General features: G+C 38.6%; 1 protein-coding gene and 1 non-coding gene across 6 annotated transcripts in view; one reads left to right on the top strand and one right to left on the bottom strand.

Moving 5' to 3' along the window:
• LOC131686740 (calsyntenin-1) overlaps nt 1-24,944 on the top strand; it is a 358,053-nt gene that overhangs the window by 47,389 nt on the left and 285,720 nt on the right. The window lies entirely within an intron of this gene.
• Nucleotides 4,056-4,128, bottom strand: Trnap-agg (transfer RNA proline (anticodon AGG)). Its single transcript has one exon. It is a non-coding gene; the product is annotated as a tRNA-Pro (tRNA).

Genomic DNA, 24,944 nt, shown 5'->3' with positions numbered 1-24,944 from the left:
AGCATGAAAATAAATGTAAAATGAACTAGTTTCGTTATTACACACGTCTTGAAAGTTTGATCGTGTAAATTTTAATGGAACATTGCTTGATAATTGAAGTTGCGCCAATTCTAAAAGTATGGCAACTCAAACCAATGCACAGTGGGCAAAAAGCGACCCCCAGAGGCACTTAATTAGTCGCCGCGGGATTCCTATCATAATTTATATATGAAAAGTTAGGGAATTTGATAAGAAATCAAACGCACCTGGTTTGGTCCACTGCACGCATCTGTGGACAGAGCTACGGGGCTTTTAGTATCCGGAAAATGACCGGTATTAGACAAAAAGCGATTCCCAGAGGCACTCAATTAGTCGCCGCGGGATTCCTATCATAATATATATATATATATATATATATATATATATATATATATATATATATATATATATATATATATATATATATATATATATATATATATATATATATATATATATATATATATATATATATATATATATATATATATATATATATATATATATATATATATATATATATATATATATATATATATATATATATATATATATATATATATATATATAAAAAGTTGCGGAATTTGATAAGCAATCAAACGCAACTGTTTTGGTCCACTGCACAAATCTGTGGCCAGAGTCACGGGGCTTTTAGTATCCGGGAAATTCCCGGTATTAGGCAAAAAGCGATTCCCAGAGGCACTTAATTAGTCGCCGCGGGATTCCTATCATAGTTTATATATGAAAAGTTGCGGAATTTGATAAGAAATCTAACGCACCTATCTTGGTCCACTGCACGCATCCGTGGTCAGAGTCACGGGGGGTTTGAGTACCCGGAATATTCCGGTATTAGACAAAAATTGATTTCCAGAGGCACTTAACTGATCGCCGCAGGTTTCCTATCATAATTTATACATGAAAAGGTGCGGAATTTGATAAGACATCAAACGCAATTGGTTTGGTCCACTGCACGCATCTGTGGCCAAAGTTACGAGTGTTTGAGTACCCGGAGTATTCCGGTATTAGACAAAAAGTGATTCCCAGAGGCACTCAATTAGTCGCCGCGGGATTTCTATCATAATTTATATATGAAAAGTTGCGGAATTCGATAAGAAATCAAACCCAACTGGTTTGGTCCACTGCACACATCTGTGGCAAGAGTCACGGAGGTTTTTGTATCCGAAGAATTCCTGGTATTAGGGTAAAGTAGTAAAACTGCCAAAATATACGACTATGTTCGTTTTTATTTCAGTTCAGTTCAGTTCAGGTGTTAACAATCTTCGTGAAAAACAAACTAAATTTGGAGTAATTTAATTTCTTTTCCGATAGTACCGTAAACCGGGGTGACATTGATCACTTTTCGAAGTAATCATTACATATTTTTAGACGTAACACATTTTTTTCAAGTTTAATATTTTTAAACCATGTACTTATGTACGAAGGACATGATTGGATGGTTTCACCTGAAATTCTCTGCTTACTACAATTTTTTCAAAAATCCTTAAAACTTGAAGTCCTTTTTCATATTCCGGGGTGACTTTGATAACCTGTATGTTCACCCACATTAAGTTCTTGATGTCAATGTTTTTCATTCAAATGTTTGTTTAAACTAATTTTAAAACGATACCCATTGTTAAATAGATGTTAATTGGCATTGTATACAGCATTTCACTATACTGTAAAATTCAAATGACCACAATTCATATAAATTGGGTCTAACTAGAATATAAGTATATAAAAACTTGTTTAACTGCCAAATTTGTTTTATTTCAGCGGTTTATCAATTAACAAAGATTTTCATCCTTTTTAACATATTGGAGTATTGCATATAATTTTTTCTGCGAATTTAAGCTTGAAATAAATGCTAACTAGTTTCACAAAACATTTTTTTTTTAAATTAAGCGAGCTCTCAGAAATCGATTTGGCACATCCGATACCAAAGAAAAATAAAAACTCGTTTGGAATTTACTATTCTAGCTAAAATCTAAGATTTATTTGTTGTATAAAAAATAAATACTTTTAGAAGCTTCGTCAAAATAAGATAAAGTAAAAGGTAAGATTTTTGCATATTTTGTGCTAAAAAATCGAATAATGTACTCAAAAAGTACAATAAATCACTACATGTTTAGAGTAAAACTCATTACAAATTTGAATGATTAGGTAGACTATTCTAGCTAAATATGTAATCTACGAAAAAACTTCCGAGTGATCAAAATCACCCCGACGATCAAAGTCACGTTATTATATTTACTGAAGCATGATGTCTATAATATAATATGGCTTCATTTTCAGAAAAAAAATTGCCAAATTTTTTTTTTCTGAGACACCTTAATGTGGGAAAACCCTACTACTGCCCTCATGGAAAATAGCAGCGAAAAAATACGTTTTTATTGAATTCTATCGCAAAAGAAATCAAATTACTCCAAATTTAGTTTATTCTTCACGAAGATACCCAAATACGCTACACTCTCATATTACCACACTCCTCTAAATTCCATAAAGAACAACCCCGAACAAAAATTTTATCCTACCGTGATTGCTAACACTTGGAAACTAAAATGAAAACGAATAAAGTCGAATATTTTGGCAGTTTTACTACATTACCCTAATACCAGGAATTCTTCAGATACTAAAACCCCCGTGACTCTGGTCACAGATGCGTGCAGTGGACCAAACTAGGTGCGTTTGATTTTTTATCTAATTCCGCAACTTTTCATGTATAAATTATGATAGGAATATCGCGGTAACTAATTGAGTGTCTCTTGGAATCACTTTTTGTCTAATACCGGAATACTCCGGGTACTCAAACGCTCGTAACTTTGGCCACAGATGCGTGCAGTGGACCAAACCAATTGCGTTTGATTTCTTATCGAATTCCGCAATATGTTGTATATAAATTATGGTAGAAATCCCGCGACGACTAATTAAGTGCCTCTGGGAATCACTTTTTTTCTAATACCGGAATACTCCGGATACTAAAATCCCCGTGACTCTGGCCACAGATGCGTGCAGTGAACCAAACTAGTTGCATTTGATTTCCTATCAATTTCCGCAACTTTTCATATATAAATTATGATAGAAATCCTGCGGCAACTAATTCAATGTCTCTGGAAATCACTTTTTGCCTAATACCGGGAGTTCTCCGGGTACTCAAACCCCCGTAGCTCTGGCCACAGATGCTTGCAGTGGACCAAACTAGGTGCGTTTGATTTCTTATCAAATTCCGCAACTTTTCATATATAAATTATGATAGGAATCCCACGGCGACTAATTAAGTGCCTCTGGGGGTCGCTTTTTGCCCACTGTGCAATGGTTAAACATCTCACATTATAATTTAAAATTTGACCCTAGTTCGTAGTGGAAAAAACTACGAATAATGAGTCCACGAAACAAATTTTCCTTATCATTTTACAAAAATGCCCATACCCTAACGAGTGGCCTTACAGCAATTAGTCGAGACCTTGGCCACACCCTTATAAAAGAACTATGTTGGGGTATTCTTCAGCTCCTTCTTCATTTTTGTGATATTTACTTCACTTTACCACAGTGAAGTTCAGGCAGTCCATCTCTTTAAACGATTTTTTGGCGTAGTGGACCAATGCCAGGACAGGCCAAAACACCACATCCTCTTCCGCATTGTGTGTTCCGGCTACTTCTGGCAGGTTTTAGGCACAGTGAAGCTGACCTGCTGCTCCGAGACGGCCGGCTTGCTTTTGAACCTGCGCATCTGAATGACGATGTTCATGGATTCCCCGATGCTCTTTCTTCGGTCCAGCAGGGCAATTATTTTATAGAAGCCTGATTTGCGGCTGTGAATGGCGACAGTGAAATTTGCTTGATATTGTCTTGCTAATAATAATTGGGAGAGCATCTTGTAAGTATATCCTTTTTTTGACGTGAGTCTTTGATTTTTCCTTTTTCAAGGATTTTTATGAACGTGTCCACTGGAAAACAGACAGAGAAAGAATTACTGGAACGGCAAGAATGAAGAAACGGTGAAAATTCACCTTTTTATTGGAAACACTGAGAAAAGATATGTCCTCCAGCAGGAATCGAACCTGCGATCTCCCAATCCCTAGTTGGGTGCGTTAACCACTCCGCCATCGAAGAACTGTGATGATGTCATCACATATTCCCATCAGTATCGTGATCACCACCACAGCCTCTTAATTGACCTACCGACCCCCAATGTCACCTATGAGCAGATCCTCACCTCTCCCTATCATCGATCGCGCCAAATCTCTCTCTTTATCAATTTTTAGGTCCAGTGGACTGCGCTCAGGCTTGAGATATTTATTATCGCTGTTTGTCCCTTAGCTAACTCAGTAGCCGCCAGACTTTGGCTGTGGGTAGAGCTATGCAGGGGCATATGTTGATATCTGCTCTCAAAGCCTATCGGCAGATGCTAACGACAAATCCAGTATCTTGTAAGTGCCGGTTTACAACATGATTGTTCCGTTACAACAGTCCACTTTTTATAGATGGGATACATTACTCCCTCTTTTCAATCCTCCGGTAAAGCCTCGTCCGCCCAAATTTTCGAGCTCACCTAGTGGAGTGCTCAAGCCAATGCCTCTCCTTCTCCGTTATAAAAAGTAAAAGATTTTTTCGTCGAAATACCAAGTTCTATCTGTTCCGCGCATGTCGGTATCGTTCCTCTTTCGCCCTTGTACGGTATTGCAGAATCTTCGTCCTTGCTTCATTCGTCTCCTCAATTTACATTAAACCAAGAATACCGTTTACCCCATTATCTGTTTAACATACTGCGCCCGTTTGATAAATTCTTTATCGTCGAATACCAGAACGGATTACGAGAAGAACGGTCAATGACTAACCAGATATCAACCTTGCGAGAAATCCTTAAATTTCGGGAATGCAACTAGCGTACCCTCCATCTACTATGGTTTTCAAAGACAGCGTACGATTTAGTGAAACGAAAAGAACTGTGGCAGATAATGCTTGAAAATGGCTTTGTTTTCCATGACGCTAAATGGTTTAACATCAAGCTTCAGAATGGCCTAAGACACACCCGAGTCGTTTGTGAGATTAGATGGATTCAAACGGAGAGATGTAATCTTTTGTCTAAGATTACATCTCACCCTAAGCAGAAAGTTAGTTAAACATTTACTGTTGAGAAGGGCACAATGCCTATTTTATCTTTTGTTTTAAGTGTGCAGTCAAGTCGTTTGCCACATACTGATGAGTTCAGATAGAATCGTTAATACTAACTGATTGTATTATTGTGACCGCAAGCTTAATTTAGAGTCCTACATATGAGGAATTCCACGAGTAACCGGCCGACCACAAAATATCGCCTATCGCCTATCCGAACGAAACTTTGTATTTGTGTTCGGTTTATGAATCTCTATGATTTTCTCTGGCCATTGCAATATTGTAATGTATGAGAAATTTTTCAAAAGGGTGTAGACGTTTGCGTGCATCACTTTTAAAATTTTTGTTCGATTACTGTATTTTAAACAGCAAAATTGTCTGAGAACGAGTTTCATGGAATCAACGATTCTGTGCGAAAATATGTACACTGAAAAAAAATGTTGTACCATTTTTCACAAAAACAAAAATTTATGTTGAAAATTTATATTGCAGAGAAGCCCATTTTTTACAATTTTGTTAATACATATTGTCAACAAAAACCCAAAAAGAAAAGAAACATTTGAAATGTGCTTGCATGATTGCATTTTACTAATCGGTACAAAGGTTTTTCCAACGATAACTGTATACATATTTTTAAAATTTATGCTAATTACACACAGAAAACTGTAATTTATTACAGAATATATAGTTTAATTGTTTTCGCGTAGATTTCAATATCCCTTGATGTCAAAGGGAAAGTTAGAAAAAATGTTATGGGCCTTTTGAAAAACCTATTGTTGATGGAGAAATGCGAGTAACTTACGAAAAGGTCGCAATGAAAAAAATAATTGCGCTGTTAAAAAAATAAATATCGAGAACTACTACATTTCAGAAATATATATGAGCACTTTGATTTTAAAGGACGTTTAGAATTATATTTAAAAAGAAAATTGTATTTTTGACTGCAAATATTGTGAATTATAAAATTATGCAAAAACTTTTTTTTTATGTAAAGCTTCTCCACGATACATTCAAAAAGTTTCATTTACATCTTTAAAATGATAAACATTAGATTCTTGACATTTTATGATGGGGACACGCGAATAAAAAGGGGCTATGTACACGTATTAATTGTTTTTGTTGGAGCAAAATTCCAAATTTTCTCGATAACTATCGTATTGGAAGATTTTTTTTAAACCATTGTGATTTGAAATGAGACTTAGAATCACATTCTGTATTAAAATTACAGTTTTGTATTTCAATTACAATGAAATTTATAAACATGTGTAAAGTTGTGGTTAGAAAAACTTTATTACCGATGATTTCCCCATATTGCAATCCCATTCAAAATGTTTCTTTTCTATTTAGGTTTTTATTGATAAAATTTAAAAAAAAAATGAAAAGCTGCTGGGCTTGGTGATGGGATGGTGATGGGCGGCGGATAAAAGTGAGAGTTCCGAGTGCTGGTTCTTTGACCTCTGAATCTCAATAATCATTAGATCGAGTGTTTTGGCGGACAGCTGATATGGATGTTTCTATTTTCGAATAGAGAGACATATTGGTTCAGCTGGTCGAAGACTCATTAGAGCTTGGTCATAGTGATCGATTCATTCGATTCAGATCAATGGACTGTATCTATAAAGGACGATCAGACTGAAGGTGGGTGTTTTTTTTATCTCTTAACACAGTGTGCTCTCTGCCACTACCCAAGCCAGCGCAAACAGTTGCTTCTTTTCTGACAAACAAAGAAAACCGTTACTATTATTCTTGTATGGCTATCTATCAAGATGACTGAGTCTCATCAACAAAGTGTAATTCTTCGGGCTAATACGGTGGCCATTGACTTCCGGTCTTTCCGCATAAGACCGAGTATTGGTGATGTGGAACATTTGCTGAAGGTGAAGATGCAGCTTCGGTTTTCGGAAGTCAGCTTCATCCAGCTGGAGCACGTCAGGCACGCGGTGCTGATAACGTTCCACAAATTCGCCCAGGCGAAAAGATTCATTTCACAAAACAACTTGAAACACGTGCTTGATTGTGACACCGTTAAAATCAAGATCTATATATATATATATATATATATATATATATATATATATATATATATATATATATATATATATATATATATATATATATATATATATATATATATATATATATATATATATATATATATATATATATATATATATATATATATATATATATATATATATATATATATATATATAAATGGATAACGGAAACGTGGAAGTCAAATTACATGATTTAACACCACGTACTTGCAAAGTGGCCATTAAAAGACTCATGTCGTATTTCGGAGAAGTGGAATCTATTACGGAGGACACTTGGAGGAACTATTTTCCAGGTATTTCAAATGGTGTTTTGTGGTGAGAATGCGGGTAGACCAACCCATTCCCTCCTACCTAACCCTGCAGTACAAAACAGGAGGAGCTGACACCATTATACAGCGAACTCTATGTACATATCAAGGACAAACTAACACGTGCCAGTTCTGTGAACAAACGGCACATTACGGACAACCCCGCCCAGAAACCGCTAAGAAAAGCTCATCTACAGAAATAAATGTCAACGCTCAGTCTCCAATATCATTCCCTGAGCCACAAACGGTAGCCAAATTTGTGGCTGCTGTTCAAGCAATAATGATAACTGCGAAAGCCGCGTCAAGTACCACAAACTCAACAGCTGATACCATCAGTGAGGAAGCTACTAGCAATGACGAAGGGTTCACGCTTGTGACCCGAAAGGGAAGGAAGATAGGATGAACACCTGATGGCGATTATCAAGGCAGTAACCCCGATGATGACCCGGACATATGCGACGACGACAGGGATATGAATGATCCTCATGATACAGTTCGCGTGGATGTAAATATTCCCACGATGCGAAAACGGATCTCCGCACGCAATGGCAAGTCGCGCGTACGGGATCGGATAGACTTTTAGCATTTCTCGTTTAATTTTTTTTATTTTTTACATTCATGTAAATATATAAAAGACCAACGGCTCCGTAAAGCTACCGCCTTGAGCCGTGTCAAATAAACGAATTAAAAAAAACACGTCTATAACGAATCGGATTCGCTGTATTCAGAAACAGGGGCGACAATCTTATGGATGGAACCTCTTGCTTAAACACACTCTTCAACGCAAACCCTCAAACATCCGTGTTCGCGCGATCATGAATCAGTCACGTCGAGAAATCTTTACTCTCCGTCCTAGGATCTTAAGTCCACACATTCAGTTGGACCAATAAAAAATCACGTTCTTAGCGACATGACTGGGAACTCTAGTGATATGGAAGAACTCACTTTTTGCTAGAATGTGAACTGTACACGAACAATTAAGTATCAAATTTACGGCAGGCGCTCGATCATTCCAGAATACCCGCAAATAAGCGAAAGGCACACGGTTATAAAATAGAATTTATACACGTGAAGTTACGTACACGTTAGCACACGCGACATGCAAACGCACACGCTATCGCACACGTCAACGTACAAATGCTCGAGCCATTTGCGATGTCCCTACGCGCATATATTTGAACCGTAGAATGAATATCACATTCAAAATCACTGTCCGCTGCAATTGGCCTTAGGCAGTGTTTTAATGGGGGAAATTACCTGTCTCGTCTGCAATTGTACTGTGTGATTCTTACGGGGAGCTCCAGTAGGAAAAAATTCTCTTAAGGAAGTTAGTTTGATTGATTTGCAGTCTTCGAGAAAGTTGTAGGCAATGAAATAATCTTTCTTATTTTAACTTGCACTGATAAACTGATGCGTATAATGCCACCTACTAGTGACAATGCAACTTAGTGCGCTTTCTCCACATAAATTACCGAAAAATCCCATACAAACTTCGAACTCGTTGGTCCGGTAGCTACACTTGTCCGATTTGGTTCAAAAAATGAAGCAGATACTCCTGTTGGAACTAAGAATCAGGAGTGAGTTTTCAATAATAATTTTTCTTTTTCTATTGGAAGTCTATTACATATATTCAAGATGTTCCTACTTCCTACAAAATTCGCGACAAGTGCATTTTGTTCATTTGTCATCTGAACAAAATATGTAAAAAGTGTGTTGGCCTTGATTATAACCAGGATACTACTCATTTCATGAATATGAAAATCGCGAAGAAATGTCCAGTTCACCATGACTGCTTTTTTTCGCTTCGCACGTTAGGCATAAATATCGAAGCGCACCTCATTTTATCATCTACCAGATATTTTTCCATGGTCAAGTGTCCTCACGCCCTTTTTTTTTTTTCTTTTTGTACCATTTCAGGTAAGACTACGGTGATCAGTTTGATGTAACGTTTCTATGTCTTTCCAAGACTACATCCAGTGTTGATTCCAGCAAATCCATCATTCACATCAAATTTCGATTTGAAATATATCACATGAAGTGAATATTTTCCATTGATACAGTGAGAAGAGACAAACATCCCCTGCGGTCAGATATTGAATTTTTAATTCCTTATAAATATTTTCATAGCTCCTGCTTTGTCTCCATCCCGTTCACTAAGCTGCCGCAGCATCGAATTTACGGTAAAAGTAGGGAGATTGTGGGACAAAGGACAAATATCAACAATGGTTATTGGTTATGTTTTCTGTTTCCCATGAATGGAAGATTCGCACGCGGAACTAACACCGATTCTTCTGCTGTTCGCTGGACGGCGCGTACGTCCGTCGTTTATCTTTCCCCATTCAATAGAACTGTTTCCCAATAAATGTCGACGAAGCAAATATTTGCCATTCGTTTTTTATATATGTTGTCGTCTCGCGTAATACGTTTTGTCCGGAGTCTTCTTACGTTTCGGGGAAGGAATTTGTGGCACTTTCAGTAGCTACGGCTCTGTGCAATCCTGGTGGGTGGAAAGGAAAATTCCATTTTCCGTGGGATGTGTATGTATGCGTTTTTCGTATTACTTTGTCAGGAAGCTATGCTTCAACGCAGAGAACGAAAAAGATGCGATTAGTTATTTTCGGAAATAAATAGAATTTGTCAGTAAACCACCATATTAATAGTCATATGTTTACTGATACAATATTATCTAAGCCAAGAGGGATGTGGATGTCAACATTGATGTGTAATTACTTCCCCTGCAGTCGATGACAATTGTATAACACGTGAAACAATTATAACAATACCGTGCAAAAGGTGTCCCAATTTTTAGTCCATAATTTGAGTTAATTCTTTTAACTAAAAAAGAATGCGTTACTTTAATTGTAAATCACCCCAGCTAAACCATAATTTTCTCATCTCGTCTATTTCGTTCGAGAAACTGCCATACTCCTTTTGTGTACCTATTCATACTTGTTGCTAACCCACTTCCGACAGTTCGTGTTGTATTGAGATGACATAATACTGCTGTGCGGAGGCGTGATTTACTGATTTGACTTATTTTGAACCACTATCGTGATTAAAGCGTCCCGCCCGAACCAACAGTGAATCACAGTGGAGGTGATGTCCTGTTTGACAGGTCCCGCCTACAACGCGGACTCGGTCATCACAACACCGACTGCGGGTAGTTATCATGCACCGGTCCTGTTCGAAAGGCGGTCATCATTGCTACATTCCGAACGATTTATTAGGCAAGTGCGTGACTTTACCATTATGCGAGCTTCGGCGGAAGAATTACGTCTCATTTCTGTGCGCTCGCTGCCTCTACACGGACCGCACTGGTAGTGCAGATGACACCAAGCGACGTGCTATAAATTCGATTGACACATTTTCTTTCACATTCACTCATTGTACGTGTCAACTGATATTCCTTGGAATCTTAGGGTTACTATTGTCCTTTCACACCCCTGCCATCAATACACGTATAAACGAGCTGAAAGTAGCCCCGAAGCATAAGCATCGTTATCATCGTCATCAACATCAACTATAGTGCCACAGTCCAGAGCAAGATACAAACGCTAAAGACACCAGCAGTGCGGTGCAAATTTTCCGACCCAGTACACAATTCGGTTGTCCCATCGGGGCATCTCACAAGTCGCAGTAGGTCGATGTCTGGTGGAATACTGTAGGGTGGTACTAGTTTGATTTAATGTGCAACCTCGGCTTATACATGATTATGAATATTGGGCTCAAGTTATAATTTTGAAATATTATTGGGGGTGACCATGAGTAATATGCGGTGTAAAGTTATCAGGTCCACTGGCGTATGTCCGCGCCATGTAGATTTGAAATGCACAAAGTATTTTCTGACAACAAGAAGTATTTCCTACATTTACCGCACAGGTGGCGCTCGAATAGACGAGTTCTAGGAAGTTGCTATCTTCAGCAAAAATGTTTAGGTTCAACTGAGATAGTGTCAAAAAGTGACAATCTTTAAAAACCAAAGAAATAGTTTTTTTCGCTCCCCTTCACACAACCTTTATGAAAATCAATCAATATTTTCGTGGCATTGGTAGCGTACTACTGATCAAGTTTTTGCCAACGGTTTGGAAAATACTGCCTTTTCCTGTTTCAAAGTTTTTGGAGGTTTTCTAAATTGAAAGAATAGTAAAGAATAGTTTGGAAAAGTTTCATGGAAAAAAATTACCATAATTTTTTTCAAACTCAGACTTTTTAACAATATATTTACTAAAATCATGTTTCATCGATTGAGTGCTTTAAAATAAATTTTGTGAACAAAAGATGCAAGTTTAATTTAATATTCTGCGGTGAAACTTTGAAACAATATTTATTATTCTCGAAAAAATTAAATATTTTCCTCTTTGTCCACAGATGCAGTGATATAAAAACTGTATCGTAAAGAAGTAATTCACATATTGTTCTTTAAAATCAAATACAAAATGAAATTTATTTGAAATAAACGCTTGTTCTTTTATTGTACGAGATTGGAATCGAAAATTTCACAATGTTTTTGCCAAAATTGTGCCATCTTTTGATTATGCTTTAATCGTTAAATTTGGGTCAATGCAATGGTCTTCTCTTTCAAAGTGATATATTTGAGCTTGAGCTTGTGCGACCACCCCTGGCAGCTATTCGATTATCGATCTGGACTAGCTGAAGTTGCACAGGGAATCAGTAGATAAATATGCCAGGGAGTAGCGAAACATCTGTCAATGTGCAACTCCTGGTAATTCTAAAGCGTTTATTGATCGATACCGGCGCCGGCCAGACCCGAACGTAGATCGCGGAAGGAAAGGGAAGGGATGTTAGTCCGATACTTGCTTTTGCTGGGTGCCGTATATACTACTGCGCACTCCACAAGTATCATGTAAGGAGGAATTCGTTAGTAAGTATAGAAGTTGGATTCTACTTCTTCTTTACCGACGCCAGAGAGGCGACTCTGCTATCAGGACTAGATTATCGACCCATCAACTCATGGACCGGGGACCAACGGCTTTACTTCCCTTCCGAAGGAAGACGTGACCACATATTTTTCACCTCAGAAAAATCTCAACGACCTCGGCTGGAACTGAACCCAGGCCAACTGGAATGAGTGAGGTCATGCTTACCACTCAACCACCGGCGCCGTCACTCTTTCAAAGTGAGATATATTTACCAACTTTCTTGTAAGTACTGCTTCTTACTAAGATTATGTCTTCAGCAAAGTTATAGAGCGTGTTTTTATCAATAACTTTGTTGAAGACGCAATATCTTTATCTTTAGCACCGTCAACATTATCGCTATTTGCTTAATGAACCCTTATAAGCCAATTCGATAATATAACTTTTCACGCATAATTTTAACAAGTTTGGTATGTTCCATTAAAAATCTCTGTCAAAATGAACAACTTTTTATATTTAAAATGTGCACACAGAGAAGTTGGAAGCCGTAAAAGCTCTGTACAACATTCGTGTAACATCCGGATACGCAGGATGGTTATCGGTAAAAGGGGCTTGGGAATTTGTTAGTTGAATGATAATGACTGAACCGAATTCGGATGACGAAAAGACGAGCGTTTCGATCCCGAAAAGACTTTGCATGATCGTAAGAGATAATCCTGAAAAATCAAATGACAATCGATTGTTATACAACAACAGTTCTGACAACAAAACAACAATTATCGAATCCTTGACAAAGGTCCCAAACGGACCGAAACGTCGAATAAAGACAAAATAGTTTGTTTTTGCTTAACACACCTAACGTAATATTGGAAACAGTCGACTCCAGTTTGAAGTTAAATCTAAATCAAATGTTAAAAATGTGCTTAATACGCTTTTGCTATACATAGTCAGAATATTGCTTTGTTAGTACAAGTTGTCAAGAAAGGTACTAGTGGCATAATTCAAAACTATTCAATGAACTGCTGCGTAGGTTTTGATTTCGTGGGCAACTTAGTCAAATCCCCCTTCTTTCCCGAGCGTTCGATCGAAGCAGATCGATTCCTTTCGCAGTGAGTGGTATGTATTAGAGATGGTCGGGTTCGGGTTTTGGGACCCGAAACTCGGACCTGGCGGATTTTGGGACTCGAAACTCGGACCCGACAGGTTTCGGGTCGAGTTCGTGCTCTGTAAATTTAAGCTACTCGCGTTCGGGTCGGGTGCCGGGTTTTCATATTTGAAATTCTCGGGTTCGGGTTGGGTCTGGGTTTTTCAAATTTGAAATGTTCGGGTTCTAATTTGCATGGAAGTCTTCTTCGATCAAACAATAGTGCGCAAAATCCAAAGTGTATCGGCGTTGTACCAGGTATACTAGAACGAACACACTTTCTTTTATTCATGTTAAATATCATTTTTTGAGCTTTTTATTATCTTATGTATGCACTATTTCACAAAACCGTTGCACTATCCAGATTCCTGCATGAAATACATGAATTTCCACGATCTTAAAGAATTGATCGTGAAAATATTTTGTGTTTTGTTCAAGCCTTTAGCGGACTTTGGAATCGATCCGAAAACTCCATTGCATTGGAGATGTCGAAGCATCTCTACATGTGCACATACCGACTATCTGATACATAAATGAAATTATATGCTTCATCACAGACGATTGTCCTAATGCTAATTATGTGACATCAAGAACCCGTCGACACAAGTTTGACCGTACCAACCAGTAACGCGAGTGACGTCATGTAAACAGTCGCATACGAATTGCCAATAGCCATAGCTTAATTTAATACATGTGATAAATTATACAAAACTACTCTTGCAGGAATCGATTTTGATAAAAAAAACAAACTGTCATCATTAAGCTTCCCGTTTCCCCATGATTTTTTTCCATACGTTTATTTGACACGGCATTTGCAAATGCTTTTTACGCCAGTTTCTTTTTGTACATAGTACGTTACAAAAATCCTTAAGACTAATTTTAACTATACTAGTAATTTGTCTAAAACTAACACTGAAATCACTTTATTGTTGGCTTTTTTCCTTACATTGTTGTATTTCATAATGATCTAGTATTTTCGGGTGTATTTATTTTCTTTTTTCTGTTATTGTCTAAATTTAAAAACTGAATATTCTAGGACACTTTAATTGGTGAATGATTAGCCTTGGATGAGAGTATGAGGAGATGCATTTAATTAAATTTTGACAGACGCTGTTTTTAGAAAATGATAGATATGTTCCATGTATAGAGGATCGCGATACGCCAGGATGTCTCTAACAGGAATATGGATTGGTCTTCCTCGGACTTGTAAAGAATCTACTAATTGTGATCTGGCTTCACGATATTCAGTGCAGGACCAAACAACATGCTCAATGTCGTGGTAACCCTCGTTTCCCCATGAGTTAGCCGCCGATTTATCCTACTTTCTAGTTACGATATCGACGATTTGTAAGCTTCTCAAAACATTACAAAATCGACGATCAAAAATAGTTACTATAAATGCGAATTTCACTCGCTGTTTTGCCATAGGCAGATATAACTAAACCCGTAGGATACTACTTCGAGTTCGAGTGATTTTATAATGCTTATATGAGCCTAGAATCCAGCTCGGTTGCCTAAAATTGAAAAGCTTTGGAATCTTTGGTTGATTCTCTGTATTAACAAATCGGATTCGGATCGGGTTTCTAAAATTTTAAATTTACTGGTTTGGGTCGGGTTCGGGTTTGAAAATTTTGAAAATTTTCATTGTCGGGTTCGGATTTTACAATTTTAAAATGTACGGGCCCGGCTCGAGTTCAGGTTCTTCAATTTTTTTTTTAATTTCGGGCTCGGCTCGGGTTTAGGTTTTTAAATTTTCAAGCTCTCGGGTTCGGGTTTGAAAAAATTGAAACCCGACCATCTCTAGTATGTATAACAAGTTCCAAGTATATCCAGCCAGTTCAGGTGGTCCCTAGGGGATCTGTTTCCGGCCCAACTCGAAATCGCTCAATATTTTAGAGATTTCACGGAAGTTGACTGCTCACTACCCGGCTGTAGCTCAGATAACACGTGTTCTGTTTGAGTTAATAAGTTACGCATTATAGTGAATGACCTCGACCAGACAAACCAGATTGCTGGATGCGAGCGTTTAACGAAGCAATTTAGGGTATATGTACCTGCTAAGACAATTAACGTACCACGAGTAATGAACTGCAGCAATTGCAAGCAGTTGGGCTCTATGGAACAGTGCAGCAAATGCGAAGGAGAGCATGAGGATGACTCTTGAAGCAGAGAAACTCGCTGGAGGTGCTCTTATGCAGAAATGTTAAAGAATGCTTCGCCATCTGTCCTTTCCTGTCATCCCTGTCGTGACTGGAGCTTTTGCGTCTGCTCTCATCTATTTCCTTCCAAAAACTGAAGCTAGATTGTCTGTCACAACAACCAAGGCCTGCTAACATAAAATCATTCTTCCGTTTGATTTTATTGCATCAAGACAAGAACAGGATAGAAGTTGAGTAGATATTGAGGTTCAATATTGATTTATTATTTTATTTATACTGGGTCATACCCTACATCTTCCTCCTCTTCTACTCTATTTAAGAGTGTGAATCTCCATTCAATCAGGCTTTTGTGTGACAGCTATGCAACAATTGACTTATTTGACGTCTAGGACGCCAACACAGTTGCAATGTGTATGAACACAAGTATAAGAAAAAAATAAACGCACACAGCGATTATCCACCATATTTAACAAGATTTGTCAAAAATTCCATCCGATTTAACCTCAATCACATACTAACACAACTGCCCATGGATTATTCCATGCGAAGAATCAACGACTTGTAAAAACACGATGCAAGCAATAATTTATACTACGTTTAGATCTCATCATTCTTCACATTTCACTGTTTTTTCTAATCTCTTTTCTTATCATTCATTAAATTACTCTTTACTCTGAAGTATTTATACTTTGGTCCTTACTATACCATTTTTTCTCTTTATTCTACGGTAATATTTGCTCATTAATTTGCTCTCTAGGTTACTCCTTATTATTATGTCTTTAATTTTTACTCTTTTAATCATCTTCTTTACTCTTTACTCTTTACTCTACTCTTTACTCTTTACTCTTTACTCTTTACTCCTTACTCTTTACTCTTTGCTCTTTTCTCTTTTCTCTTTACTCTTTACTCTTTACTCTTCACTCTTTACTCTTTACTCTTTACTCCTTACTCTTTACTCTTTACTCTTTACTCTACTCGTTACTTACTCTTCACTGTTCACTTGTTACTCTTTACTTTTTGCTCTTTACTTTTTTCTTCTTTACTCTTTACTGTTGGTTCTTTACTCTTTGCACTAAATTCTCGGTTGTTACTCTTTAACCATCATTACTTACGCTTTATTTTTTAAAGTATTCCATATAGCAAGACTATGCGTTATCCCCTCAAGAGATGGAACGCATCCATATCGTTGTGGATCTGTTAATTTCTTGGTAAACTTGCTTCTCGCAGCAAAAACTTACCCATTCGGGCAAAATCATATGTTGCTGCACAAAGCAACGGTTTTCCACTCGAGGAAATGATCTGTTGCTACACGGAGCAATAATTGTCCCGCTCGGAGGAATAATATTAGGCGACTCAGGGCTTTCTCACGCGAAGCTTCTTTAGTTTTTAAAACACAGCTGCATCACTAATCATAATCAACAAAAACATCGATTTTCTACAAGAGCAAGTCCATCAAAGCAAACATGTGTCATTCCGCATTGTTATACATTCTTCTTCCAAATGAACTTTTCTCTACCAAAACTATGCGTCATCCGCTCGAGGAATGGAACGCATCCACATCGTTGTGGATCTGTTAAGTTCTTGTTAAACTTGCTTTTCACAGCAAAAGATTTCCCATTCGGAGGAAATCATATAATGCCACACAGAGCAATGGTTTTTCCACTTGAGGAAGTGATCTGTTGCCACACGAAGCAATAATTATACCACTCGGAGGAATCATATTTTGTCACACAGAGCTTTCTCACTCGGGAGACTTATTCGTGTAGCAACTCGGAGCTACATCACGAAACATAATCAATTTTTCTAATTTCGGAAAACAGTAGCATAGTGTTTTAAAATCAGAACCAGTGTCCAGCTGGTTGCTATTTCATAACAAAAACTACTGGCAAAATCTTACCGGGAGCGTTGTTTGCGCCATTGTCGTGACTGGAGCTTTTGCGTCTGCTCTCATCTATTTCCTTCCAAAAACTGAAGCTAGATTGTCTGTCACAACAACCAAGGCCTGCTAACATAAAATCATTCTTCCGTTTGATTTTATTGCATCAAGACAAGAACAGGATAGAAGTTGAGTAGATATTGAGGTTCAATATTGATTTATTATTTTATTTATACTGGCTCATACCCTACAATCCCTTTGCTCTTTTGGCTCGTGTTGAGCAAGAATCTAACGATCCTCAAGAAGGAACATCTTTTGTTAACCCAGAGGAGTCTAGGAAGAGGATAAATCTTGTCTTTCCAAGACTACATCGTAAGGTTCCTCCTGTGAGAGTGCGCCAACTACATCTATTAAACCCAACGGAAGTTGTTACAATTTAACAATTCTATATCGGTTTTGTGCACTACTTTTTTACACGTGCTCGGCTAGGGTCTATCCGGGAAAAAATTGCGGAAACACTTCCCATATAAATATCGACAGCGGAAATCAAAAGTACTAGAGAGCGGAAAGGGCTCATATAATATTTAAATATAATAAGAAAAGTATTTAGATCACTACATTTTATTAAGAAATAAATATAATAAAAACAACACCATAAGAAAAATATTTAGTTCACCATTTCATTTAATTTTACATGTGCTATCAAGGGTTAATAATGTTGGGAAGGAAAACAAAGGAAACAATATTGGGCACCTGATTCGCTCATTCCTCTTGAGCATGTTGTATCTACTGCCATTGGGTCAACTACGCTGTGCCGACTGGTGTGGTGTCTCCGCTAATTGACGGAACGGGCCGGTCGTGACAGACCGAACGTATGTTGCACTGAATCAGCAGTCGGTAATGTAAAATGCACAGGCCTTTCAACAGTACCGTCCTCGATAACTTTTCGATCCGATATCGCCGGTCAGGATTCTTCCACTTAGGCGAAACAACTGGCACTAACAGTTTTACCGCACACAGCGCGTACTGTCACCAACACTATCACTGTTGAAAAAATACTTGGTAACCAAAACGACCTATACCGAATTTTAAGCTAGTTACTTTGTTACCAAAAAAAGAGACCGAATGCTTGTTGGCTCCTGCTTATATATCCCACGAAGTCCTGGGTGGTGGATATTTCCGCTCTTCACGGTACATAGCAAGCGAGATGACTCTTGCTATCAGAGCGAGATAACAGTCTTTCGCAGGGCGCAATTGTATCGGTGGGATAATTGGGACACGCAAAGGATCGAGGGGCATTCGGTATTTTTATAGCAAATTCAAATTTTAAGGCTCAAGTTACCTCAAGGCTTGGTAGTATGCGTAAGAAAAATTGTGTTCAGCTTTGCCACCAGATTATCCATTTAAACCTTTTCAAAACTCTAAAAGAAGAATATCAGTCGATTTATTAGATCATCACGATTCAATTCATGCAAAATACCTGCTGGAAAAACCATCGGCTTAACTGGATGGTGCTTTGGAAAAAGTGGCTGTGATTTTTTATCACACTACCACACCGAGCTGGGGTACGCAACACAACTGCGCAATGAAAAAACCACAGCCACTTTTTCAAAAGCACCATTTAGCTAAGCCGACGGTTTTTCCAGCAGGTTTTTTGCATGAATTGAATCGTGATGATCTAATAAATCGACTGATATTCTTCTTTTAGAGTTTTAAAAAGGTTTAAATGGATAATCCGGTGGCAAAGCTGAACACAAATTTTCCTACGCACACTACCAAGCGTTCAATTCTAACACATGCTTAAAAAAGGTAACTTGAACCTTAAATAAATATTTTCAATAGGGTGATACTAATAATTATTAATTAAAAAAAAAAATAAAAATAATTCAAAATATTATAAAAAGGTAAACAAATCAAAACGTATCTAGGGTATATGTGCATATTATATATTTAAGTTATTTATTATTTACACCGTCGGTCGAGATTTATAATGTAACCGATCATGGAGGTTACAAAGTGATGTTTTAAAAGCGATGCAATTTGCTCCTGAATTTGAAAATTTTAATTCTAACATGGAGTACCCTTCACTTCAACAGCGCACACCCCAAGCGATCCGTTTTTTCACAGCCTTCATTGTTACTGATCCTCTTAGAAGCCTTCTACTACGTTATCTTCCTAACGGGTGTTCAATAAAAAATGAGAATGATTTCAATAGCTTTCTGTAATTAAAGTAAAGATCGTAATTTTTTTTCTCTCCACGAGAATTGCTCTTTTGGCTCTCTAGAGATGGATGGCATGTTTCTTTTCGCTCGGGCGTTGTCAGTTCAATCAAAGATGGCTTCGACACAGCAAGCGCTCCGCGAGAATGTTGTTCGGTTTTACGAAACGCATGGTCTTCGTGGAAGTGTACGGTAGATCACTTTCCAAAAAAAAACATGCCCGTGAGTACAGTTTACCGGATCCTGGCATCCTTAAGCGTGGAGCGGAAGGTCGGTAGCGGCCGTCAGGTGAAGATAATGACGAAGAAGCAGAAGAAAGTGTCGAAAAAGCTGTTCGACATTAAGGATGGAACGGGTTTGCGTGACGCCGGCCGAAAATATCACTGCTCCCATACCTTGATTCACCGAACCCTTAAGATGGAGGACATCATCTGTAGGAAGAAGACTCGGTCCCCGAGTACACGGACTAGCAAATAGCGATCGTGAAATCGCAGTTCCGGTGGATGAAGACGAACTACTGCGGGACGGCGTTCGTGCTGGACGACGAATATTAGTTTCCGCTCTCGAAGACCCACATTCCATGAAATGACAGGTACTACTCCAGCGACAAATCGGCCACACCCTCCGAGGTAAAATATAAGTTTAAGCATAAAGGTCCCCCAAAGCCTTTCGTCCAATTAGCTTATCTTCAATGTTACTTAAAACAATAAAAAAATCTTAGATGACTTTATACAGCCTACGTGTCTCAAGCGATTACCTCTAAACAAAATTCAATTTGCTTACCAAAGTGGGAAATCAACTGTAACAGCATTACATTTATTAGTAAACAAAATCGAAAAATCATTTCAATTCAAGGAGCTATGTCTAGCAGCCTTTCTTGATATAGAAGGGGTATTTGATAATGCTTCCTATGGTTTCATGCGGACAGCTATGGAAAATAGAAGTCTCGATAAATGTATTATTGTCTGGATTGAGGTAATGCTCGCTACCCGAGAGATCTCAGCTGATTTAGGAGAGGAAAGATTAGTAATCTGATCACAGAAGGGCTGTCCTCAGGGAGGAGTTTTATCGCCCTTATTGTGGTCTTTAGTAGTCGACGATCTCCTGTGTAAATTAGAGGATCTCGGTTTCGAGGTAATTGGTTTTGCTGATGACGTCTGCATCATCGTGCGGGGGAAGTACGAAAGCACAATTTCCAACCGAATGCAAGCGGCACTAAATTTTACACTTAAATGGTGCAAAAATCTCCATCTTAACATTAATCCTTCAAAAACAGCAATAGTTCCGTTTACTAAACGAAGGGCCGTTTCATTAACACATTTAACTCTAGATGGAGTTCTAATTGAATTCTCGAAAGAAGTTAAATATCTCAGTGTTATTCTGGACAGTAAGCTTAATTGGAACTTGCATCTGGAACAAGTAATTAGTAAAGCTACAAATGCCTTCTGGGTTTGCAAAAGAACTTACGGTGAAAAATGGGGCCTTCGGCCTGAAATGATTCAATGGATTTGTACGACAATAGTAAGGCCAAGAATAACTTATGCTTCATTAATATGGTGGCCTAAAACTAAAGAGTAGCAGTACAGGAGCCGGGGTGCTTGGACCCGGGATAAGAACAACTATCCCGATGGGACACTACCCAACTGTATTTCAGGCGGAGATTCAAGCAATTCTTGAGTGTGTGTATATCTGTCTCAAGAGGAAATATAGATTTGCAACGATCTGTATCTTTTCAGACAGCTTAGCAGCTCTTAATGCTTTAAAAGCCTCAACTTGTCAGTCGAAGTTAGTATGGGAATGCATTACTTTACTTAAGCAACTGGCAAGGAATAATGAAGTAAACTTGCTTTGGGTGCCCGGTCACAGTGGAATTCAAGGAAACGAATCAGCTGATAGTTTGGCAAGACAAGGTTCCGAGACCAAGTTTATAGGCCCAGAACCTTTCTACGGTGTCTCAACCTGTACTTTAAATGTGGAACTTAGAAAATGGGAAATGTCTATGGTAGAATCGAACTTGAACGCCACAGATACTGCAAAGTATGCAAGGGAATTTATAAAGCCGAGTGCCAAAGCCGCTCGAACTTTACTTAATCTAAGTAAGAGGAACCTTAGAATAATAACTGGTTTGTTTACCGGTCACTGCCCTAGTAGATATCATCTACATAAAATGGGAAAAATTCAAAGTCCGATTTGCCGTTTCTGTCAATTTAAGAATGAGACAGCAGTGCATCTACTTTGTGATTGCAGCGCTCTTGTTAGTTACAGACATTCAATTCTTGGAAAAGGGCTCCTACAGCCCCCTGAGATTTGGTAATCAAATCCTAGTAAGGTAATCAGATTCATAAAACGAGTTGATTCTAACTGGGATAATATGCAAAATCAGACAAGGCCCTTCGTATCTCAATTATGAAGGGAAAGCTGAGGTGTATAACATCAAATTGAGTCATACCACAATATTCCTTTAAATTGTCGCAGTGGAAATCAAGGCTCTACAACTAAAAAAAGCATAAATTGGAAAAAAGTTATGCTGTACATCGCCATATCGGTCAAAGGGATTTCTAAGCCGTGATTTACGCCGAGCGGTGTGGCCATCAATCAACAAGTGTACCAGAAAGAGCTTCTTGAGAAATTCTTCTGTCGTTCTTAAAGGAGCATCATGCGGATGGGAAGTACGTCTTCTGGCCAGATAAGGCGTCTTCCTTTTACGCCAAGAAGACGCTGGAGTATCTTGAGCAGAAAAAGATACCGTACGTACCGAAAGAAAGGACTTACCCCAGTGTCGACGCATTGAGGATTTTCGGCTAGTGTATAAAAATAAATGGCGGACCAAGGATACGAAGTAGTTGACCACCAGGATCTAGAATTGTATCCGGAAGATGGATGTCAGTGCCGTTGCGTCGTACGGCTGACCATGGTCCCTTCTCCAATATTCATTGACGTTTTTATCGATTACACCACTATTAGATTGCATGTGGAAGGTGATCCTTGATCCCCACGGTTGCGACCATTTGCCAATCGGGATCTCAATTGTTAACGGTTCAAGGCCATCAGAAACAATCACTGTCTCGTATGACACATGGAACATTTATTGGAAGAGTTACGCGACCGCAATATCCGACAAAATCGAATCCACTCCACTTCCTCCGGAGGAACAATACGGGTTTTTGGCTGGCTTGATCCTCGATAGCATGAATCAAGCTCAGACTAAATCAATAGCCGGCCCGAACACCCATGAACGGTCTCCCGCCTCGTGGTGGGACAAGGAGTACTCAGAACTGTACGCGAAAAAGTTCACCGCCTGTAAGGCTTTCCGGAACGGTTACCCGCTAGCTAATGACAGTACGCGTACGTGCGAATGAAGTCTAATGAAAACCAAAAAAGCGCCGTTTCATCGACATGTTAACGAGAAAACAGCGGCTCGATGCATGCGTAACCGAAACAGTGCCAACGAGAACGTGAAATATTTAGAACACTGGATCTTTGCTAAGAAGATCTGACTCTGTCACGGTACAGAAAATGTACCGCACCGCGTCTCTTCATGATACCGCGAACGAAACACCGTCTTCGATGGTGGAGTTCTCACTTGCTCTCTTATTATGCAACAATTACCACGCTGGGCTAGAATATTCAGTGTTTTAAATATTCTATGTTCTCGTTGGTACTGTTTGGACCACAACTCTTACCGGCCAATTGCAATGCTTTCCTGTATCCGGAAGTTGCTCGAGAAAGTAATCTTGTTTCGTCTAGACAAATATAAGGACCACGCCTTTCATTCGCGACGACATGAAATTTTTTCGATAAATCAAGTCTCTTCAGAGTGAACTGAAGAGCTTTAACACGAGGTGTGAACTAAACAGAATGGTTTTAAACCCGAGTAAATGCTCAATCGTTACGTTGATGCGAAAACGCCATCCGATCCAGTTTAACTACCATTTCTTCGACTCGAGCATTCTAAAACACTCTGACGTCAAGGATTTCGGAGTCATTGACACTAACGTTCAAACCACATACTTCATAAATCGTGTATAAGGCATCTAGACAGCTTGGGGTTCATTTTCCGAATGGCGAAAAACTTTAGAGACGTATACTGTTTAAAATCACTTTATTTCGCACTGGTTCGCTCGACACTAGAATATTGTTCTGCTGTTTGGAATCCGTACTATCAGAACGGCGTTGACAGAATCGAGGCCGTCCAACGTCGGTTCTTACGCTTTGCAGTCCGACATCTCCCTTGGCAAAACAGATTTCAGCTGCCGAGCTAACCGCTGTCAGTAAATACAGCTCGACATTCTGACCATCCGGAGGGACTGCTCTCGAGCCCTGTTTGTCTCGGACTTACTGTCTGCCAGAGTGGATTTCCCTACAGTCCTCATACGTCTAGATCTTCAAGCCCGTGTTCGAACTCTACGCAATAACTCTGTTCTGCGAGTTCCGTTCAGGAGAACCAACGATGGTCGCCAGAGCGCTGTTACCGGACTCCAGCGAGAGTAGTTTGTGAGCTTGTTACGAAGGTTATCATGACACCGAGCACGTTGTCTGGGTGTGCACTGGATTTTCGGATGTTGGGTCACAGTTAAGAGATTCTTTCCGGGTCTGAAGTTCGGGATATTCTAGCAGCATAACGCAAATGAGTGTCTCTCTGTGTCTACTTTCTCTTTCGATTATTATGGCGTCCTCATAAAACTATCCAACATTGTTTCAATAAATCCTGTTCCTGATGTTCCTAATCTACCTTTTTATTAAAACGATAAATATCCTTGTCTAGCTCCTTTCTTCTATTATCGTTCTCAGAAGTCCCTCGCGCTTTTCCGAAACGGATATTGACATGTCCCCACATATTTGGATTACTTCAAACATGATTGTGTGTCGCATGACAAAACATTATATGAAATATCTTTGAACCGGAAAAGTCGCGAATAACCATATACATCAAAATTCAGCAGAATGTATTGATTTCGGTCATTCATAGTTAATCTATCTTTCCTTGTTTGGCGAAGGAAATGAATAAATATTATCAATATTATCGTTGCACCAGATTCCTGTATCGGTTACGAAGTATATCGAACCAAGTGGTATAATTTGGGGTGTAAAACTGAGCATTTGCTTTTTCAGAGTTATACTGATACAGACCATTCCTACGAAGTAGTCTACAAAAAAAATAAATCATGGGCTAA

This window comes from Topomyia yanbarensis, chromosome 3 (genome assembly GCF_030247195.1).
Source record: "Topomyia yanbarensis strain Yona2022 chromosome 3, ASM3024719v1, whole genome shotgun sequence".
NCBI classification, from domain to species: Eukaryota; Metazoa; Arthropoda; class Insecta; order Diptera; family Culicidae; genus Topomyia; species Topomyia yanbarensis.
This window is presented reverse-complemented; position numbering and strand designations above follow the sequence as displayed.